The following is a 20,314-nucleotide window of genomic DNA, read 5'->3' on the forward strand; positions in this document are numbered from 1 at the left end:
AACTCTCAAAATGAAACTAAAGCTTTTCATAAGTCAGCTGCTGAAAGGTGATATGTGTCACTTTCCCACTTGAGCTCAGCACGCCCCCCAGCACAACACAGCGACCTAGGAGACATATGCTCTGAAAAACATGATTCAATTGAAAAAAATGACTAAGCTCACTTTGTGTACGGAAAAAAAGACACTCAACCAAAGTTATTGAAGATCCCTTTTGTTATGGATCCAACAGACTTGCCATTCCAATTACAGTTGAACGTTACTGATCATCAGTGTTCGCCAGATTACAGAAATAAGTGGCGAGAAAGCAGTCTTCAGGAATTTCATAGATGTCTGGACAGTGAAAAATATTAAGATTTCATTAAAGCTATACTTGAAACGCTCAACATTTTTAGCAGAATCTACATTTGTGAGAACGGCCAGTTCTCCTGTTTAAATAGTCGTTTTTGTAACTATCTGCACCATAGTACAAAGATTGCCGTTCTAAGCAATTAAATATTAGAATTTGTACAATTCATTTTATAGAATCGAAAAAAATTAAGCTAAAAAACAAACTTAAATACTCCTACTCTTAGTATAGCACATGTGTGTACTAAATTAAGCCTCAGAAATCGTGTATTAGACCTAGGAAGGTTAGGTTAGTTTAGATTGTCTTTACAACATAAGTAGACACTTTGCAACATAAATAGGCATTATCCGGTTTGTTCAATTCATTAGTGCCGATTTCTACTTCCTAATTTCGTTGTACGTCGATATATATATACTGTGGTCCTCATCGTTACTATAAGTACTACCAAAACAGGAGGATGGGCTGGAATATTCTCTATCATGAATATGAAAAATACAAATAACGTTCTTCTCCGACTAATGATCATTAAGACGTCTACTACAAATATGAGCCAAGAACCCAAGAAGCTTGTTGCTGTGAAAGGCGTTATCCCTCTCATTGGGTTCATAAGATGATTTTGAAATAAAATATTTTGGATTAAAGTATTTTATAAAAGCAATTTTGTTTCAAATGTGTAATTTTCAACATAATTATGTTTTAAATTGTAATATTATATGAAAATCTAAATTATTTATTATTATTATTATCATTATTATTATTTATTATTATTTTTATTATTATTATTATTATTATTATTATTATTATTATAATAATAATAATAATAATAATAATAATAATAATTAATAATATTGATTACATTGTCTGATACCAATAATATTGAATCAATATTAATGTTATTGGATAAATGGTGTTTATCAATCGCTTCCCAAATCTGGTTTCCTTCGAGCAATTTTGGCCCCGTCTTATTTTACAAGTTGTGCAGGCCTGGTCTAGACGGTAGTGCGCGTGCCTGGGTTCGGATACGTATATTCGAATCCATCGTTCAGCCTCAGTATTTGTTCATATGTCTATACGGTTCTGTACTACACAACGCGTCCACGTACAATACGACACTGAGCTGCAAGAGGCAGTGCTTAGTGGCGTAACAAAATACAACACGACATTAGGCGACAAAACTCAATGTCACGTGACATGATGGTACCAAAAACACACTACGCGAAAAGATCTATGTAACACTACACAAGGCACAATATGCACTCCACAATAAAAAGTTTGGTGCTACACCACAAGACTCAATTTGAGACAACATAATATGGTACTGTGTAGTTCTGCCCAACAACACAGGTAGTAGTAGGCATCCTACAGTCTCGGGAGACTATGGAGTTGCGCTCTGGTTGTCAGTCCTGGTGCAGCGTCTGGTGTGACTGTTGAGGCCAATCCGAGAGTGGCAGTCCATCCCACACTGAGCACAATCAAAGTCTGATTATGGTCTGTCTTCATGGCTACCGGCTTTCCTTCTCTGTTTCTTTGCCTCTGATTTCTTGGCAAGTGACTCTTCGAACTTGGAGAGACCTCTGTGAACAGACTGCCACCAGGCTGAACGGTCTGCGGCCAGTGTTTCCCCCGTAACAAGGTCGAGGTCCATGGCTTTCAGGTCCCTCTTGCTTACATCTTTGTACAGTAGCTGCGGTTTGCCTGTTGGATGCTTTCCCTGCGTCAGCTCTCCATACAGGAGATCCTAGGAGGATCCTGTTGTCGCCCATTCCCTCCACGTGCCCGAGCCAGCGCATTCATCTCTGCTTCAGCATTGTGTACATGCTGGTGATTCTAGCTCTCCTTACGACGCTGTTGTTTGTCACCTTGTCCTGCCAGGTGATGTCCAAGATGTGTCGAAGGCAGCGCATGTGGTAGGCATTCAGCTGATACATCAAAAACCGCCAATAGAGTAGAAGACTTAAAACCGGTAGACTGTCGCTTCCCGTGTTGGTTCGAAGCTGTGAGGCGAGGCTGATGTGTCCTCTCCAGGGCGCAAAGCCTGGGTAGGTAGATATGGAGGAACTGTTACCCATGCAGCACCCCCCCTACCTTTCCACGTTGCTGAAGTTATCCAATGGAAAGGTAAATGCCAATACACATGGTACGTATGCTATTAAGCCTAAAGTTTAGCATCTAGATCTTTTCTTTTCTATTTTCTCCTATAATCGGAAAATGTATTTTCTGTAACTTGATATGAATTTTAAACATTCTTAAAGACGAGTTTTTTATAAGGAGGAGATGAGGCGTTATTCTAGAAACAAAGTTTGGCAAACTGCCGCTTGCCAAGTTGGATCATAGGGTGAGAGGGTTCTTCACATTTGCTTAAAAACACATTGGATAAATTTTGATTCAGAAAAGGCCTGGGGTAAATACTGGCTTGGGAATAATGTCGACAAAAATATATGAAATAAATTGTGGAATCACTGGAATGTTTCAAGCTCAGGTTAGACATACATATTTAAATTAATTTTTGAGGATATAAATAGCAGCTGCCTCGTATGTGGAAGTGATGCATAGCAACATGTTCACCCTCAATCTATCGTCGTCGCCCCTAAATCAACACAACAACAACAACACTCTCAATCTGTTATAACTTACCAAAGGCGTCTTAATCATTATCTCAGTGACAGGTGCAGAATTTCCGAGTTATATGTAAATATTACATATTACAGAATATGTAAAATAAATATATATATATTCATATTGGAGTTTTTCAAATCACAATTGCATGGAAAAAGTTATATGTACAAGCTGAAAATAAGTTTGCAAGCACATGAAGCAACATGATAACAAAAACTGCAAAGCCTTTTTTCCAATTCGAGCATAAGAACATAAGAATTGCAGAACCTGCAGAAGGCCCTTTGACCCCTCCAAGACAGCTCATATATATAGCCACGTAAACTCATTCATATATATGTCTAACCTTTGCTTTAAATAATCCAGCTACCCTGCGTCTATTATGTTACCCAGTAATCTGTTCCGGAAATCAACAACTCTGTTTCCAAACCACTGTTTACCCTAATTTAAACGTATCCAGTTTGTATGGATTATTTCGTGTTAATATTCCTGACATATTCAGGGATATTAATGATATATCCCCGTTAATATCCTAACTGTTACACCTTCCTCTCCCTCCCCCTTCCCACCCCCATTTGTACACTTCAGTCATGTCACTGTTTATTCTTCGGGTTCCTAAACAATGTAAATAACGCTTGCATTATATCTCAACATAAGGACGTTTTCTAATTCTTGGGATTAATTTATTATTATTATCTTGGGATTATAAGTCTTGGGATTATCCTTTTCTGTACATGATCAAGAGACCGTTTAAAGGTTCCATTGTTGTTTGACCATGTTGTGGTGTAGTGGTATAGGGTGCTGGCTTTGGAGTACCAAGTGTACAGGTTCGAATCCTCCTCATTGCTCCTATTGATTTGCTCAGAGAGTAATGTCCAGTCAGTATTGTGGTATCTAAAACTGAACTAAAAATCTAACTGAAACCTAACAAGGGCAAGGAAAAGTTTATCAATAAAATTAGATGTTTTATTACTAATGCTTCAAAGACAGTCCCGAGATGCGAGTTTGCCGCATTTCAAACATTTTACATTTATTTCTTATATAGCCCAGCCAGGGCGGCATTATCCGGTGCATCGGAAAAACAAATGCAACAAATTCTATTACCGATAGTATGATTGTTATAGGTTATGAAAATGGCATTTACCCTCAGAATATCCCGGAAGAAAAAAATAAAAATATTTGAATACACCAAAACAAAATTATGACAAAATAATATTTTGCTGTTCGTGCCTCCTCGTCGTGAACGCATCCATGTTGCCGCCATCTGACAGGACCCAAGCAACGTTTCACTCCACCCTGGAGCCTTATGGCAATGCATTACTTCCAGTCGTTGTTAGCATACTTGTCTGGAGGATGTCAAACTGAGCGCCATATTGGGGTCTACAACGGCTTGGCGGGCAGATGAGTCCTGGGGAAGCACCCAGTTCTTACTTTTCCCAGGTTGATAGTGAAGTCCTTCCGATGACTGTGCCTGTCTATTGCAGACCGCGTTGTGCCTTTTTTAGGATGGTGACCTCTCCATTTAAGGTCACTACACTTGATAGATCCGAAAGAATATTAAATAATAATGGACTGAGGATCACACCCTGTAGGATCCCACGAGTGATTTGGGGGCCCAGGTAAGGGTCATACTTCCATGAAGAAACAGTGCCCATCGAGGTAGTTCTTGGAGAACCGCTGAATAGAATTTCATTTCAAGAGTCAAGAGTTAAACTTTCATGTCCATAAATGCCACTAAGTGAACACTGGTCATTAAAGACAAAGTCATAATACGATGTTCTACAATGAAGAGACAGTTCGCCGTGTTCCTCTTCTGGTGTAATCCACAGAAGCTCTTTGACAGGAGGCCGGAGTATTCCAGCAAACATTGTTGGGCAAATTGCTTTACTGGTTTTCCAAAGCCAGACAGCTGAAGAGACGGTAAGAGAGTTTTATAAGGCCAGAAGAAGGGTTCGTATAGGCATCGGTGTTCGAAGAAGGAATTTGTTCGGTAGGCCGTCCATGCCGGATGCCGTGCCAGTCCAGATGAGCGTCAGTGTCTCCTCCAATTCTCTGATCATAAATGTCAGTCGAGCCCCCCGGTAATGCAGGACCCTCCTAGCAACAATCCCAGTGCCAAGGGTCGATGGACAATCCAGATGATAAGTTTAAAGTTTTGTAATCATCTAAAAAAAATGCAGCTTTTTCCTCCCAAGGTGATTTTCCCGCAAGCATATCATGAAGGAATGAAGGCCATGATAAGAGTTTGTCATCTTGTGTAAACAAGCACCGCGACTATGCCTAACGTTTTGCTTATAGGCTGACCTGGTTACTTCTGGAATTCGGTCTGCTGAACCTGTTTCATTGCTTATACCGCTTGCCGGCATTCGGGGGTCCACCAGGACTTGTTTTAAGGGAGTACATTAGTGCCTTAGACCTGACAAGCCAGAAGGTGGAAATGCTGAGAACCTTTTCTCCTAGCTTCGTTACCCATATTCCAAGATAATTCACCTCAGTCTGTTCGTGGCCCGGGCGTGACGCAGGACGCCTTCCGATAACAGGCCCACAGATCGTGGACCTGTTTTAATCTTCAAATTCATTTGCGTAACAATGTGAGGTCTGAGAAGTCGTGGAGGAAGCGGACGAGGGTGTGGTCAGAAGAGTGATGAACGTGAGTCGGATGTCCCGGCCACCAATACGAATGTCAGACATTAAAATCTCCCATAACAAGACAGGGCTCCGAGATTTTGATGATATAATGGGCAAACTCCTGATGTTACTGCCTTAATAGGGGATGTACGTGACACTGAGTGTTCCCACAACACTCACACTGCCATGAATGTTGTGTTGATTTAGGGGCGACGACGATCGTGGGATCATAATGCCATGAATGTCAAGGGTCTTTCGGGCTGTAAGCCAACGGTATCAGTCTATTGAAGAAAAATACGTTTTCTTTAATCAAGTGGTAAACACAAAGAACTCCTTATCAGAAGATGTATTCTGAGGGTAACACTGCCTTTACGCTAACGGACTACAAAATAACTTTTCTTCAAATTTTCATCAAGCGTTATTACCTCGACCATAGTCTTTCAATATACTAATAATTTCAATTGGCTTCAATGCTGCTGATTTACGTATTTTATATTACCAAAAAATACAGTTACATAAGATTACACGATAATAACATATTTTTTACGACATTAATCAACCCATCACGACCTTATCTGCATTTCATAACACGATGAACAATACTCCAAGGAGCTCTAGAGAAGATAATATCTAAATACTTGAATGCATAATACCTTAATTAATACTCTTAGCCATGCACTAATCTAAACCGGGAGTATCCAAGAGAGTTCTGTACTCCTCCGTCTCGGACAGCAAACACCAGAAAAGGTAGTCCTTCGACCCTACTTCTTGGTGACTCAGCGCAGTAGGTCCAGATTATTGGCTTCAGAGACTGGTGAGACCTGGCCGGTGCACCTTGTCTCGCTGGGTGATACCTCAGCCTGTCCTAAGGTTTCCTAACGTCAAGAAGCTGTTGTACTGAAGTGCCTTTATCTTAACTTACTAGAGGACCCAAAACACAAAAGGGGACATTATGTCAATTTCGTGAGCTGCTATCATTTTCTAGTACGTCGACTTTTGGCCGTAGGTAAAGTATACGTCAAAATGCAACACTCTATTAGAAGGACGAGATGGATAAGGCCTGTTGTTTCTCAGTCTTTAGCAAAACTTCAGAGAAAAGATTTGAGATAAAGTTAGCGGGGCAACCCAAATGGTGAATGATCTAATTATCATGTTTGTGGTAATACTTTGCAGGGATATTGCTTCGGAACTTGTAGTTTGGTTCATTATGGGTGCAGTAAACCTCTGTACTTCTTTCGTCCTCTGTGGTGTAGGTAAAGGAACCAATAATATTAGTAATGGAGGTAGTGAAGGCAACGAGCTCTCAGCGACCCTTTCGACTATCTCTTACAAGACTGAGAAGCACCATGTGGCCAGACATATTTTTCCCTTTTTAATAGATCATATCTCAACCCGTTCTCTCAAATAATACACCGTTTTCTATAATCCCAAACTGTCAAAAATGGGGTACTATGACAAGTTTCCGCACACAAATGTTCACGTTTTTTTATGCTTATACTCACGACACCTGTCAAAACATGACGAGCTCCTCTGTAATTAGATAATCACAGCGCCAAGAAAGAAAAATGCAATATATTGAGTAACTTTTAGGGACAGGCTCTCATCAGCCTGTCTTCTCGAGTGCTCACAACATCACTAAAGTGATGTACTAAATTAACCTTTAACTTTAGAAAAATTATATTTTTGAACGACTAAACTGCTGAAAATGAATTTTCTAAGAAATTATGCTCAGCAATGTTTGTTGAGTTGGTTGTGTTTGAGCGTTTGAGAGGAATGCAAGGAGCTGTAGTGACTGACATTGATGGTTTAGGTTTTAAAGAAACAAGAGTGAGAGGAAGTGAGAGCGAAGAGTGAAGTAGTGTGAAGGATTTAAGAACAAGAGTGAGAGAGAGAACATAAGAAAGGGATTGTCTATAAACGAATGAGAGAGGTATGTAGCGACGAATTACTTCTTGTAGCTCGACTCAATGAGCTTGAGAGTGACCTTAAAGCTCTGAAGAATGGAAGGTGCTGTGGAGAGTGTAGTTAAATATATTCGTTGGTAGATGAGAGAGCGGTACGTTACCAATAGGCTACGGAATAATTGTTATGATGGGTTATTTATATGGTAATGTAAGATATTGTAACTATCAGGAGAAAGCAGAAAGCCATTATGATAGCAATGTCGCAGTATAGCAATAGCTGAAGTAATATTTATAATCAAAAGTTGTCCTTAATGTGGCAGTAATAACGCTAAGGGTGCAGTAAAGCACGAGGAGAAGTAAAATCAAATAAAATAAAAAACTTTATTCATATTTAGTTGTACATTTATAAGAGTTTACATATAATTACAATATATTATGCAGACGAGGATTCACAATAACTTGGCTGAAGAATGTTGACCAAACCTCACTCTAGAAATTAAATAGACGACGACGTTTCGATCCATACTGGACCATTATCAAGTCGATTGATAATGCAGTACAATACATTATTTACAGAGAGAGAGAGAGAGAGAGTGAGAGAGAGAGAGAGAGTGAGCGACAGAGAGAGAGAGAGAGAGAGAGAGAGAGAGAGAGAGAGAGAGAGAGAGAGAGAGAGAGAGAGAGAGAGAGAGAGAGAGAGAGAGAGAGAGAGAGAGAGAGAGAGAGAGAGAGAGAGAGAGAGAGAGAGAGCTGGAGAGAGAGAGAGAGAGAGAGAGAGAGAGAGAGAGAGAGAGAGAGAGAGAGAGAGAGAGAGAGAGAGAGAGAGAGAGAGAGAGAGAGAGAGAGAGAGAGAGAGAGAGAGAGAGAGAGAGAGAGAGAGAGAGAGAGAGAGAGAGAGAGAGAGAGAGAGAGAGAGAGAGGGAGAGAGAGAGGGAGAGAGAGAGAGAGAGAGGGAGAGAGAGAGAGAGAGAGAGAGAGAGAGAGAGAGAGAGAGAGAGAGAGAGAGAGAGAGAGAGAGAGAGAGAGAGAGAGAGAGAGAGGGAGAGGGAGAGGGAGAGGGAGAGGGAGAGGGAGAGGGAGAGGGAGAGAGAGAGAGAGAGAGAGAGAGAGAGAGAGAGAGAGAGAGAGAGAGAGAGAGAGAGAGAGAGAGAGAGAGAGAGAGAGAGAGAGAGAGAGAGAGAGAGAGAGAGGAGAGAGAGAGAGAGAGAGAGAGAGAGAGAGAGAGAGAGAGAGAGAGAGAGAGAGAGAGAGAGAGAGAGAGAGAGAGAGAGAGAGAGAGAGAGGGAGAGGGAGAGGGAGAGGGAGAGGGAGAGAGAGAGAGAGAGAGAGAGAGAGAGAGAGAGAGAGAGAGAGAGAGAGAGAGAGAGAGAGAGAGAGAGAGAGAGAGAGACTTGGTGGGCTGATATTACTCTAGACCTGTTCCCTGAAGCCCACACCAAGAGGATAACATAATCGGCATATGCCAGGTTGGCCAAGAAAAGAACGGCTTTTAGAAACTTGTGTAAGGTATCATTCAGAATCTTCTATGTCACGTGTCTCAGACCAATCCTGGAGTATGCAGCTCCAGCGTAGAGTCCATATCTCATCAAACATAAAACTAAATTAGAGAAGGTTCAGAGGTTTGCCACCAGACTAGTGCCCGAACTGAGGGACGTGAGCTATGAGGAGAGACTACTGGAATTAAACCTCACGTACCTGGAAGACAGGGGAGTTAGGGGGGACATGATCAATACATACTTGATTCTCAGAGGAATTAAAAAAGTAGACAAAGACAGTATTTTTAACACAAGGGGAACACACACTAGGGGACACAGGTGGAAATGGAGAGTCAAATGAGCCATGAAGACATTAGAAATAATCTTTTTATTGTCAGAGTAGTTAATAAATGGAATGTATTAGGTAGTGATGTGGTGGAGGAAGACTCCATACACAGTTTCAAATGTAGATATGATAGAGCCCAATAAGCTCAGAAACCTGTACACCTGTTGATTGACGGTTGAGAGGCGGAACCAAGGAGCCGAAGCTCAACCTCCGCAAGCACAACTGGTGAGTACAGTTTGGTACTACACCACAAGATTCAATGTGAGACAACATAACTTGGTACTATGTAGTTTTACCCGACAACATAGAATGCCGTATTACACAACAACATATAATGTGACACTATATAACAAAACACACACTATAACACTATACCATAAAATTCAGTGTGACCTTACATAACGCGATACAGTGTTACACTACACAAGAAGATTTTACACTTGCAAGAGATTGATAACAATACCACCTTTTTTCATAGCAGCTCTGTCAACATAAAAGAACTTATATCCACGGAGCTGGTATTCGCCCAGTAGGTCTCTTCTGCATTCAGTCAGGTTTCAGTGAGGGGTATTATCGCAAATTTTTCGGTAGGCAAAATTACTCTGAGATCATCCTTCTTATTCCTCACATTTTTATACTTTGTATAGTATTGCTGTTGACATCTCTACTATTTTATCTCCTTATTAGGAATTGTGCATTATTTCTTATCGATGGGTAAAAACCATGTTTTAACCTCTTTTAAGGTTTCCTTATTTTGCAGTTATTTATATCCATAAAGCTATTAAACCTTCAAATTCTCACACAATTTCCTGCAATGAGTTTGTATTCCTATCATCACCTCGTTAGAGAGATGAACGCCATCTCTTGCATACATGGTGAGCTTGCCAATGTAAGAGTACCAGTAATACATGAATGATATTGTATTATTCATACAATACTTTTCAAGACACTGAGTTCTTATCGGTCACACTCGACATCTGCTGGCTGTCAACTTTTAACCTTGGGAGAGCACCACACATGACCGAGACCTTTACTGATTCCTTATCATATCTAGTGCCACTTTATAATTTTCCAACTACCCCTCGATCACAGCATTAGAAATATAGTTTCCACGTAAAGAGAGGCAAATACTGAGCTGATTCACTAACACTATATTCCTTATTTTAACCACTATGTCTTCCACTCTTGCACCCGGAGAACGTACCCTAACTCCATTTCATGCATCCAGGAAAAGAGAGCTCTATCACTATAGCTTTCATACCTAATCAATGTAAGCTTTCCTGCCTAATCGATGTACGGCGTTCCTAGTACTGTGGGGCACTGGAAGGAGCAGGGCTGAGTTAGACAGAGTAGGACAGAACAGGACAGGGCAGAGCAGGACAGAGCAGAGCAGCACAGAGCAGGACACAGCAGGACAGAACAGCATGAGCCACCGACACAATTAATTATATATAGCGTATGCTACAATGCCGAAAGTTTAGCATCTAGATCTTTTCTTGTCTATTTTAACTTTAATCAACATATGAATTTTCCGTAACTTGATGTGAATTTTAAAAATTCTTAAAGAATCATTTTTTTACGGGGGAAATAGAGCGTTACTCCAGATTCAAGGTATTGCAAACTGCCGCTTACCAGGTTGGATCCTGGGTTAAAGGGCTCTTCACAATTGCCTTAAAACACATTGGATTAGTTTTGATTCAAAAAAGGCCTGGGCAAATACTGGTTTGGGAATAATGTCGACAAAATTATTTAAGATGAATTGTGGAATCACTTGAATGTTTCAAGCTCAGGTTAGACATATTTATAGTTGAATGAATCTTGGTGGATATAAATAGCAGCTGCCTTGTACATGGAAGTGATGAATCGCAACATGTTCACTCTCAATCTGTCATAACTTATCAATGGCGTCTCAATCATTATCTCAGTGACAGCTGCAGAATTTCCGAGTTCCATGAAAATATTACATATTACAGAATATGTAAAATGAATATATATTCATATTGGAGCTTTTCAAATCACGTTTACATTGAAAAAGTTATATATACAAGCTAAAAATTAGTTTGTATGCACATGATGCAACATAATAACAGAAACTGCAAAGTCTTTTGACCAACTCGAACATAAGAATTACTGAACCTGCAGAAGGCCCTTTGACCCATACATTACAGCTCCTATTTATATACACTCAAACTCATTCACATATATGTCTAACCTGCGCTTGAAACAATCTAGTGATCCCACGTCTATTATGTTACCCAGTAATCTGTTCCGGAAATCAACAACCCTGTCTCCAAACCACAGTTTATCCTAATTTAAACATATCCCATTTGTATGGATTGTTTCGTGTTGATATATTCAGGGATATTAGTGACATATCCCCATTAATATACTAACTGTTACACATTCCCTCCCTCCCCATTTGTACACTTCAGTCATATCACTGTTTACTCTTCGGGTTCATAAACAATGTAAATAAATTCCACACATAATTGTTACTTGTTATATTGTAAATAAAGCTTTTATTATATCTCTACATAAGGAAGGTTTCTAATTCTTGGGATTAATTTTCTTATGTTTCTCTGTTCACATACATGAAAATGTTTACAGGTTGCATTGTTGTTGGAAATTTCCAACAGTTATTCTCATCCCTAATACAACAGGATGTATTTCCTCTATTAGGCTTCATACATATCTAATATTCATTTACTAATCCTTAATACAACATGATGTATTTCCTGTATTAAGCGTAATAATTAACTAACACTACTAATATGTAGTTTAGTATTGTAGAATTTACTGTATTAGGTTGTGGAACATCATGTAATTTCTCCTCGAATTGTGTAGTGTTGCGTCAGCCACGCACGGAGACTAAATTTCCCCATACCAGTAGATTTAATACAAGTGTAACCATTTACTTTCCTTTATTAGGAATAATTATTTAATAATAGGTTTACTTTTAGTATACAACAGTTTACTGGAATTTCTTTACCCAGCTTAATCGCTGTTCCAGTAAATCATATCATAATCCAACATCATTTCCACCACCAAGCAAGTATTGTTTTATTTGTGCAGTCTACATTAACTGACTTGCACTTTGAGAATTAAAACATCACCACATAAAGAATTTATCTAAACCATCAAGAGAGTTCATAAACGCCCCTTCCCTATTTACCTTTAATAAATAAATATAATTTATGCTCGAACCCTCACGGTGAGCTTTTGCGCATGCGCGACTTTCGGGTAGGAGGAGAGGGACTCTCCCCATATTCGATCAACAAGCGTGACGGTGCTCCGAAGCGGTCCAACAAATCTTACCATCCAGACGGCATCTTTACATCCCTAGATGCTAGATTGAGGACGCAGCTTACCCGAATCACGGACACCAGTTCGGCAGGCATTTATACCTCTAAGTTTAATTTATTGAGCTCAAAGATTAACTAATATAGGTAGCCATGTAGTTACGCTGTGGGAGTAAAAAATAATCCCATGTAAGTGCAGCTCCTTTCAATCCAAATATTTAGATATTACCTTATATGTGTGTGAATACTAGATTGGGGTGGAAATTACGGAATTATCATTATTGCAGCATGGTGCAACACGCTTGAGGAAGCGTGTGACCGCCATACCCTCACGTGCTCCAAGTATCACTGTCTCAAACTGTTTCCAGACTGATGTACAGTGGACTACATATACGTCCCTCTGTCACAGCTGAGATTTAATAAGTTTTTCATTGTAGATAGTACCTTATTATTCAGAGTCCATATATATATATATATATATATATATATATATATATATATATATATATATATATATATATATATATATATATATATATATATATATATATATATATATATATATATTAGTATATTTTGGTAGCAGTCTTTCCTGTAGACATATATTATTAAATATGACCGAAAAAGTAAGATTAATAATTCTAACACGAATTTTCTCAATCTTTCGTACATTTCTTTTCACTGTTGGAGGTAAATCAAAAATCAATTCTCCAAAATTCATTTTTATTTCTAGTCTGACGCGACACGAGCGCGTTTCGTAAAACTTATTACATTTTCAAAGACTTTAGTTTACAAATACACAACTGAATAGAACTTACGCATCTCCGATTTTATATCTACATTTGAGTGAGGTGGATGGGGTGAGGTGGCATTAATAGGGTATTAATTTCATCAACACAAGACAGAACAAGAGGTGGCATTAATAGGGTATTAATTTCATCAACACAAGACAGAACACGAAACAATGGGTATTGAATAGAAGTGTTTGTAGAAAGCCTATTGGTCCATATTTCTTGATGCTTCTATATTGGAGCGGAGTCTTGAGGTGGGCAGAATATAGTTGTGCATTAATTGGCTGTTGATTGCTGGTGTTGACTTCTTGATGTGTAGAACAAAATGTGGTATTAATAGGGTATTAATTTCATCATCAATGTTGATGAAATTAATAATCTATTAATACCACATTTTGTTCTGTCTTGTGTTAATGCCACATCACCCCTTCCACCTCACTCAAATGTAGATATAAAATCGGAGATACGTAAGTTCTATTCAGTTGTGTATTTGTGAACTAAAGTCTTTGAAAATGTAATAAGTTTTACGAAACGCGCCCGTGTCGCGTCAGACTAGAAATAAAAATGAATTTTGGAGAATTGATTTTTGATTTACCTCCAACAGTGAAGCGTAATGTACGAAAGATTGAGAAAATTCGTGTTAGAATTATTAATCTTACTTTTTCGGTCATATTTAATAATATATGTCTACAGGAAAGACTGCTACCAAAATATACTAATATATATATATATATATATATATATATATATATATATATATATATATATATATATATATATATATATATATATATATATATATATATATATATATATATATATATATATATATATAGATAGATAGAAAGATAGCCGCGGCCTCCACACCCAGTTGCTGGCTCCACACCCAGTTAATGGCTCCACACCCAGTTGATGGCTCCACACCAAGTTGCTGGCTCCACACCCAGTTAATGGCTCCACACCCAGTTAATGGCTCCACACCCAGTTAATGGCTCCACACCCAGTTGCTGGCTCCACACCCAGTTAATGGCTCCACACCCAGTTGCTGGCTCTACACCCAGTTGCTGGCTCCACACAAAGTTGCTGGCTCCACACCCAGTTGCTAGCTCCACACCAAGTTGCTGGCTCCACACCCAGTTGCTGGCTCCACACCCAGTTGCTGGCTCCACACCCAGTTGCTGGCTCCACACCAAGTTGCTGGCTCCACACCCAGTTGCTGGCTCCACACCCAGTTGCTGGCTCCACACCCAGTTGCTGGCTCCACACCCAGTTGCTGGCTCCACACCCAGTTGCTGGCTCCACACCCAGTTGATGCCTCCACACCCAGTTGTTGGCTCCACACCCAGTTGCTGGCTCCACACCAAGTTGCTGGCTCCACACCCAGTTGCTGGCTCCACACCAAGTTGCTGGCTCCACACCCAGTTAATGGCTCCACACCCAGTTAATGGCTCCACACCCAGTTGCTGGCTCCACACCCAGTTAATGGCTCCACACCCAGTTGCTGGCTCCACACCAAGTTGCTGGCTCCACACCCAGTTAATAGCTCCACACCCAGTTAATGGCTCCACACCCAGTTGCTGGCTCCACACCAATTTGCTGGCACCACACCCAGTTGCTGGCTCCACACCAAGTTGCTGGCTCCACACCCAGTTAATGGCTCCACACCCAGTTAATGGCTCCACACCCAGTTGCTGGCTCCACACCCAGTTGCTGGCAGTTGCTTGGCCATGACCCAGTGTGTTTGCCCCCCTCTATAGAACAATGCACAGTTTAACTCTCCCAACCGAGTTGAAATGGAAGGGGTCCCCGCTGTTGGGCAGAACTCCACAAGCCTTGAGGTGCCAACAGCTACTCCTAAAAGAGGTTTTTGCCGAGTATGCAACAAAAACACCGTCATAAACTCTAACGGTGGTGTCATCCGCTTTCACACCTTCAACGAGGTAAAATGCAGTGGTTCCCACCAGCTTCCAAATGGAAGCAATGGCCAGCTGCCATTAACAGTTAGGGAAGAGACTCCCATTAACCTAATCTCATCTTAAAACCTCACCCAAGCGATCATAGCGACGTCTGCTAGAACATTACCGCACATCCCAAAAGCAGCCCGCCCAAATGCAGCAGCCAAACTCTGTAATCTTCTGAAAAGGGTCAATGATGCCCCGAAAAACATTCAAGCGTTGCATAATGTCCTTTTGTTTGGTAATGTATGCCTCACCGTCCCTCCAAGGAGGGACAAATCACTTGCATCCTAGGTCCTGAGGACGATAAATTATCTCAAGGGGTTATCCCAAGGGGTGGGGGGGTAACCTAGTTCGCCTGCCTCTCCGAGCAAAACACACCCACCGTAGAAATGGTAACAGCAACATACCGGAGACGTACAAAATTGAAGAGGGAAATACCGCAAGTGGTATTAGAGTCCTCACCAGTGACGAGAAAATTGCTCCTCGAAACTCAGCCACAGCACAGGCCCTGCAAAGCAATCACCCACCCAGAGCCCCTCAAGGCGACAACATCGTTCCACTACCAGCCGACACCATTTCAGACCCATTAACTGTTGGTGAATCTGAGGTCTACAAAGCAGCCCTTTCTTTTCCATCTGGGTCAGCAGGCGGCTTTACAGGAGGGAATCAGGTCAATCGCTGTTGGCAACACTCTCCGACGCCTTGTTGCCAAGGCTGCTACGAGGGTTGTCAGCCAGCAAACGGCTCAATTGCTGAAACCAATCCAGCTAGGATTTGGAATCCCCCAAGGCTGTGAAGCGGCTTCCCATGCAGCACGAGCATACATCACCAACATTTCTGATGAAAAGGCCCTGCTCAAACTGGACTTTAAGAATGCCTTCAACATGGTCAGAAGAGATGCAGTACTTTGTGCCGTACATCGCCTTTTCCGGCCCCTCTACCCGTTCATACTATCGTGCTACAGTGGTGAGTCAAAACTGCTCTTTGGTGAACACGAAATCAGATCAGGTGAAGGAGTTCAGCAAGGTGATCCTCTTGATCCCCTTCTTTTCTGCTTAGTCTTAAAAGAAATCACCGAAAGCTTGTCCAGCGAGTTCAACATCTGGTTTTTGGATGATGGCACTATAGCTGGCACCGTAGACCACCTCTTGTCAGATATCAGGAAAATAAGGGAGCAAGAAGTAAGCCTGGGTCTCGTCCTGAACCCTTCCAAGTGTGAAGTAGTCTCCTCCAACCCAGACATCGTAGCTAGAATAAGGTCTGCCTTGCCTGGAGCCCATGTCATTAGGGCCGAGAACAGCACCCTCCTTGGAGCCCCCCTCGGGTCTAACGCCGTTGAGAAGATCCTTGACAAGAAAATCACAGACCTTAGGAGGATGGAAGACAGAATAGGTGACATCGATGCCCACGATGCTTTATATCTCCTCACTAAATGCCTATCCTTCCGAGGCTAACCTACTTTCTGAGGTGCTGCGACAGGTGCTGAGGTGCTAATCTTACGACAGCCGAAAGCTTGAAGAGTATGACCTCTTACTGAAGACCATGCTAGAAAAAGTTAACCTCTCCCTCAAAGAATGCCAGTGGAAACAAGCTACTCTTCCTGTCAGGCTCGGTGGTTTGGGTGTCCGCACCGCCACCCAAATTGCTGTCCCAGCCTTCCTGTCTTCCTCCTCAGCATCAGATGATCTGGGTAAGGAAATTTTACCTGATCCCCTGAGTGATGTAGCGGGGATACAGGACCCCCACTACACGGAATGCGACACGAAATGGGGTGCCATGGCAGACCCAGCACTCAGACCAGCCATGCCGAAAGCCAAGAAACAATCCAGTTGGGACAGCCCCATTGTAGACAAAGAAGCCACAGCTTTGCTGGAGGCAGCAACAACCCCCAGTGATCGTGCACGCCGCATGGAACAGATTACCGGGTAACATAATAGACGTGGGATTGCTAGATTGTTTCAAGCGTAGGTTAGACATATATATGAATGCGTTTTTGTGGATATAAATAGGAGCTGCCACGTATGGGTTAAAGGGCCTTCTGCAGGTTTTATAATTCTTATGTTCGAATTAGCCAAAAGGCTTTGCAGTTTCTGTTATCATGTTGTTTCATGTGCATATAAACTTATTTTCAGCATGTACATATAATTTCTCAGCACAAAAGTTATTTGAAAAGCCCCAATATGAATATATATTAATTTTAAATATTTTGCATTATGTAATATTTTCATAGAACTCGGAAATTCTGCAGCTGTCACTGAGATAATGATTGAGACGCCTTTGATAAGTATTGACAGATTGAGAATAAACATGTTGCTATGCATCAAGTTCAAGTTCAAGTTCAAGTATTTTTATTGAGACAAGAAAAAAAATACATTTCAAAGGGATAGAGTAGCTTAGGCTATTTCTACCCTAACAGCGTCTGGGATGATCTTGGACGTAGGTTCGAATCCTCGTCACGGCCTTTGTGGATTTGTTCTATTTCAACCCCCTTCAAGTTCAAGTCCCTCAAGGGGTGCACAAATTCAGTGAGTACAAATACACAAATCACAATACAAGAATCCCATTTAATATTGCAGGTTAAAATAGGAAGCGCAGGCATATAAGTGTTACACTCCTGGGGCAAAGTTATTGTAGCTCCTAAGTATTCTGTCTATCATACCTTTGTCACACATTCAAAGAATTTGATGTGGTACACTACTTAATTCCTTATTTCTCTAGTTATCAATAAGTTGACACTCTAATACATAATGTTCTAAGGTGTGGGCGTGCGGCATACTACATAATTTACACTCCTTATCTTTTTCACTGACATCAACACCGTATTGCCAGATATATTTGTATCCTAATCTTAATCTCATGTAAATTGAATCCTTCCAAATAGACTTTCCTCTACCATAGGTGAAGAACGAATTTGTATTTATTATTGGATAATTCTTAAGTGTGTTGAACAAATCCACAAGGGCCGTGACGAGGATTCGAATCTACGTCCGAGATCATCCCAGACGCTGCCTTTATCGACTGAGCTACGACATGGTCAAAAGAGTTGAAACCGAAGTTCTACTGAATTTACTGGATCCTGCAGCCTCTCCGAGACACAAACAAGGCTTTTACACAACTCCCCCATGCACTCGGGCTATGTCAATAGGCCGTTCTCCCTCTTCGTCCTTACTTCATTACATTTGATGCATCACGCTATTGTGATTTCTGTGTGTACTTAAGTGTGTTACTACTGTCCACCATTGTCATTCTTTTTAACATTTCTTCACCCTCTTAGATCATCTTGATTCTTGTTTTTGTTTCAAGATTATCTGACTTTCAACATCAACAATATTTTTTCCGTGGCTCTCTTCTCTTCGCTCTCATCAACTACCTCATTCAACAGTATTCCCACATATGAAGGTATCCACATGAATCTTACTTTAAACCCATTTTTTTCTAATTTCTTAACATTCTCTCTACACTCTATCATATAATCCTGGTAAACTGGTCGTCTGCTATTTAAAGACTAACGCTCCCCTACTATCTAAGAAGAATTACAGAGGCACATAATCGGTTCAGGAACTGAACCCTCTAGTTCGTTTAGCTAAGCAAGTAACAATTTTTTGACGCTAGTTACAAAATTATTAATGTTATATATACATGTACACATACTCATGCATATATGTACATATACATGCGTATACATATTGTGACGGTAAGGCGTTGGTGTTCGGCTGTTCAAAGCTAGGGGTATGGCCTCGTCACATAGTATAAAAAAAAAATAGAAAATCTGGAACTTCGTCTGTGGTAAGGTAAGGAGAAGACACACAAAACACAAGTAAACTTTAACAATGAAATTTTAATTACGTTAAATAAACAAAACATGAATAAAATGGACAAACAATTTCGTATAAGAAAATCAATCAATCAAAATAATAAGAATAATTAAATGACACAATGAAAAGTTACGTTAAGACAAAATAACAAGAAGTGCAATAGACAAGTATATGAAAGGTGCTGGAATATTGGCTTTAAGCTATCACCTCTCTCAGTATACGTACGCTAAAGCTTACGTCTAGCAGGGAGAAACGTTAACTGTGAAAGCACGGAATATTCTGAGGACTGAGGTCGTGGCGGCCCCAGACATCAAGTAGTATGGGGGGGGCGAGTGCAGTTGCAGCCAGACCGGCGACCAATCAGCGGGGAGCCGGCAGTAAGACAGGTAGTTTGGCGGTTTGAGTCTGAGCAGGTGTCCCTGGCTGCATACGTTTTGCTCTCTGGCAAACCTTGGAGATGTTGTTGTCGTTGTTGGACATTTCTTCCATAGTAGTTTTATATATTTGTTGCGACGTATTTGTGGAGGGAAGAGCAGGCTCAATCTCTTGAAGGAGATTATTGTCACAACTCTCCCCCGAAGCCTGCGGTTCTGGAAGAAGTACGTCGTTATGTGGTGGAGTAATGGATGGAGTCGCTTCTACTTCATAAACTCTGGAGAGGGCATCGACTATGGTGTTGTCAGAACCCTTGATATAGCGGATCTCCAGGTTGAAATCTTGCAAATACAGAGCCCATCGTAGAAGACGCTGGTTGGTGAATTGGGCTTGATGTAGGAAGCGGAGAGGGTTGTGGTCTGAGAAGATGGTGGTAGACCTGGCGCCTTGTAGGTACGGAGCGAAGTGTTGGAGGTTCAGGACGATGGATAGTAGCTCCTTTTCAATAGTGCTGTAGTTCCTCTGGTGTGGTTTCAGTTTGTAGCTGACAGGTAGAACCTCCTCGCCTCGTTGTTGCATCAGGACACCACCAACGCCGGTACCACTGGCGTCGACATGAAGGACGAAAGGCTTGGTGATATCTGGAGAGGCGAGAATGGGGTTAGAACAGAGGAGGAATTTGAGTTGTTCGAAAGCAACGGTTTGCTGCATGGTCCAATTATACCGTTGCTTGGGACTGGTTAATAGAATTAGAGGTGTGGCGA

The sequence above is a fragment of the Procambarus clarkii genome, chromosome 11 (genome assembly GCF_040958095.1).
Source record: "Procambarus clarkii isolate CNS0578487 chromosome 11, FALCON_Pclarkii_2.0, whole genome shotgun sequence".
Taxonomy (NCBI): Eukaryota; Metazoa; Arthropoda; class Malacostraca; order Decapoda; family Cambaridae; genus Procambarus; species Procambarus clarkii.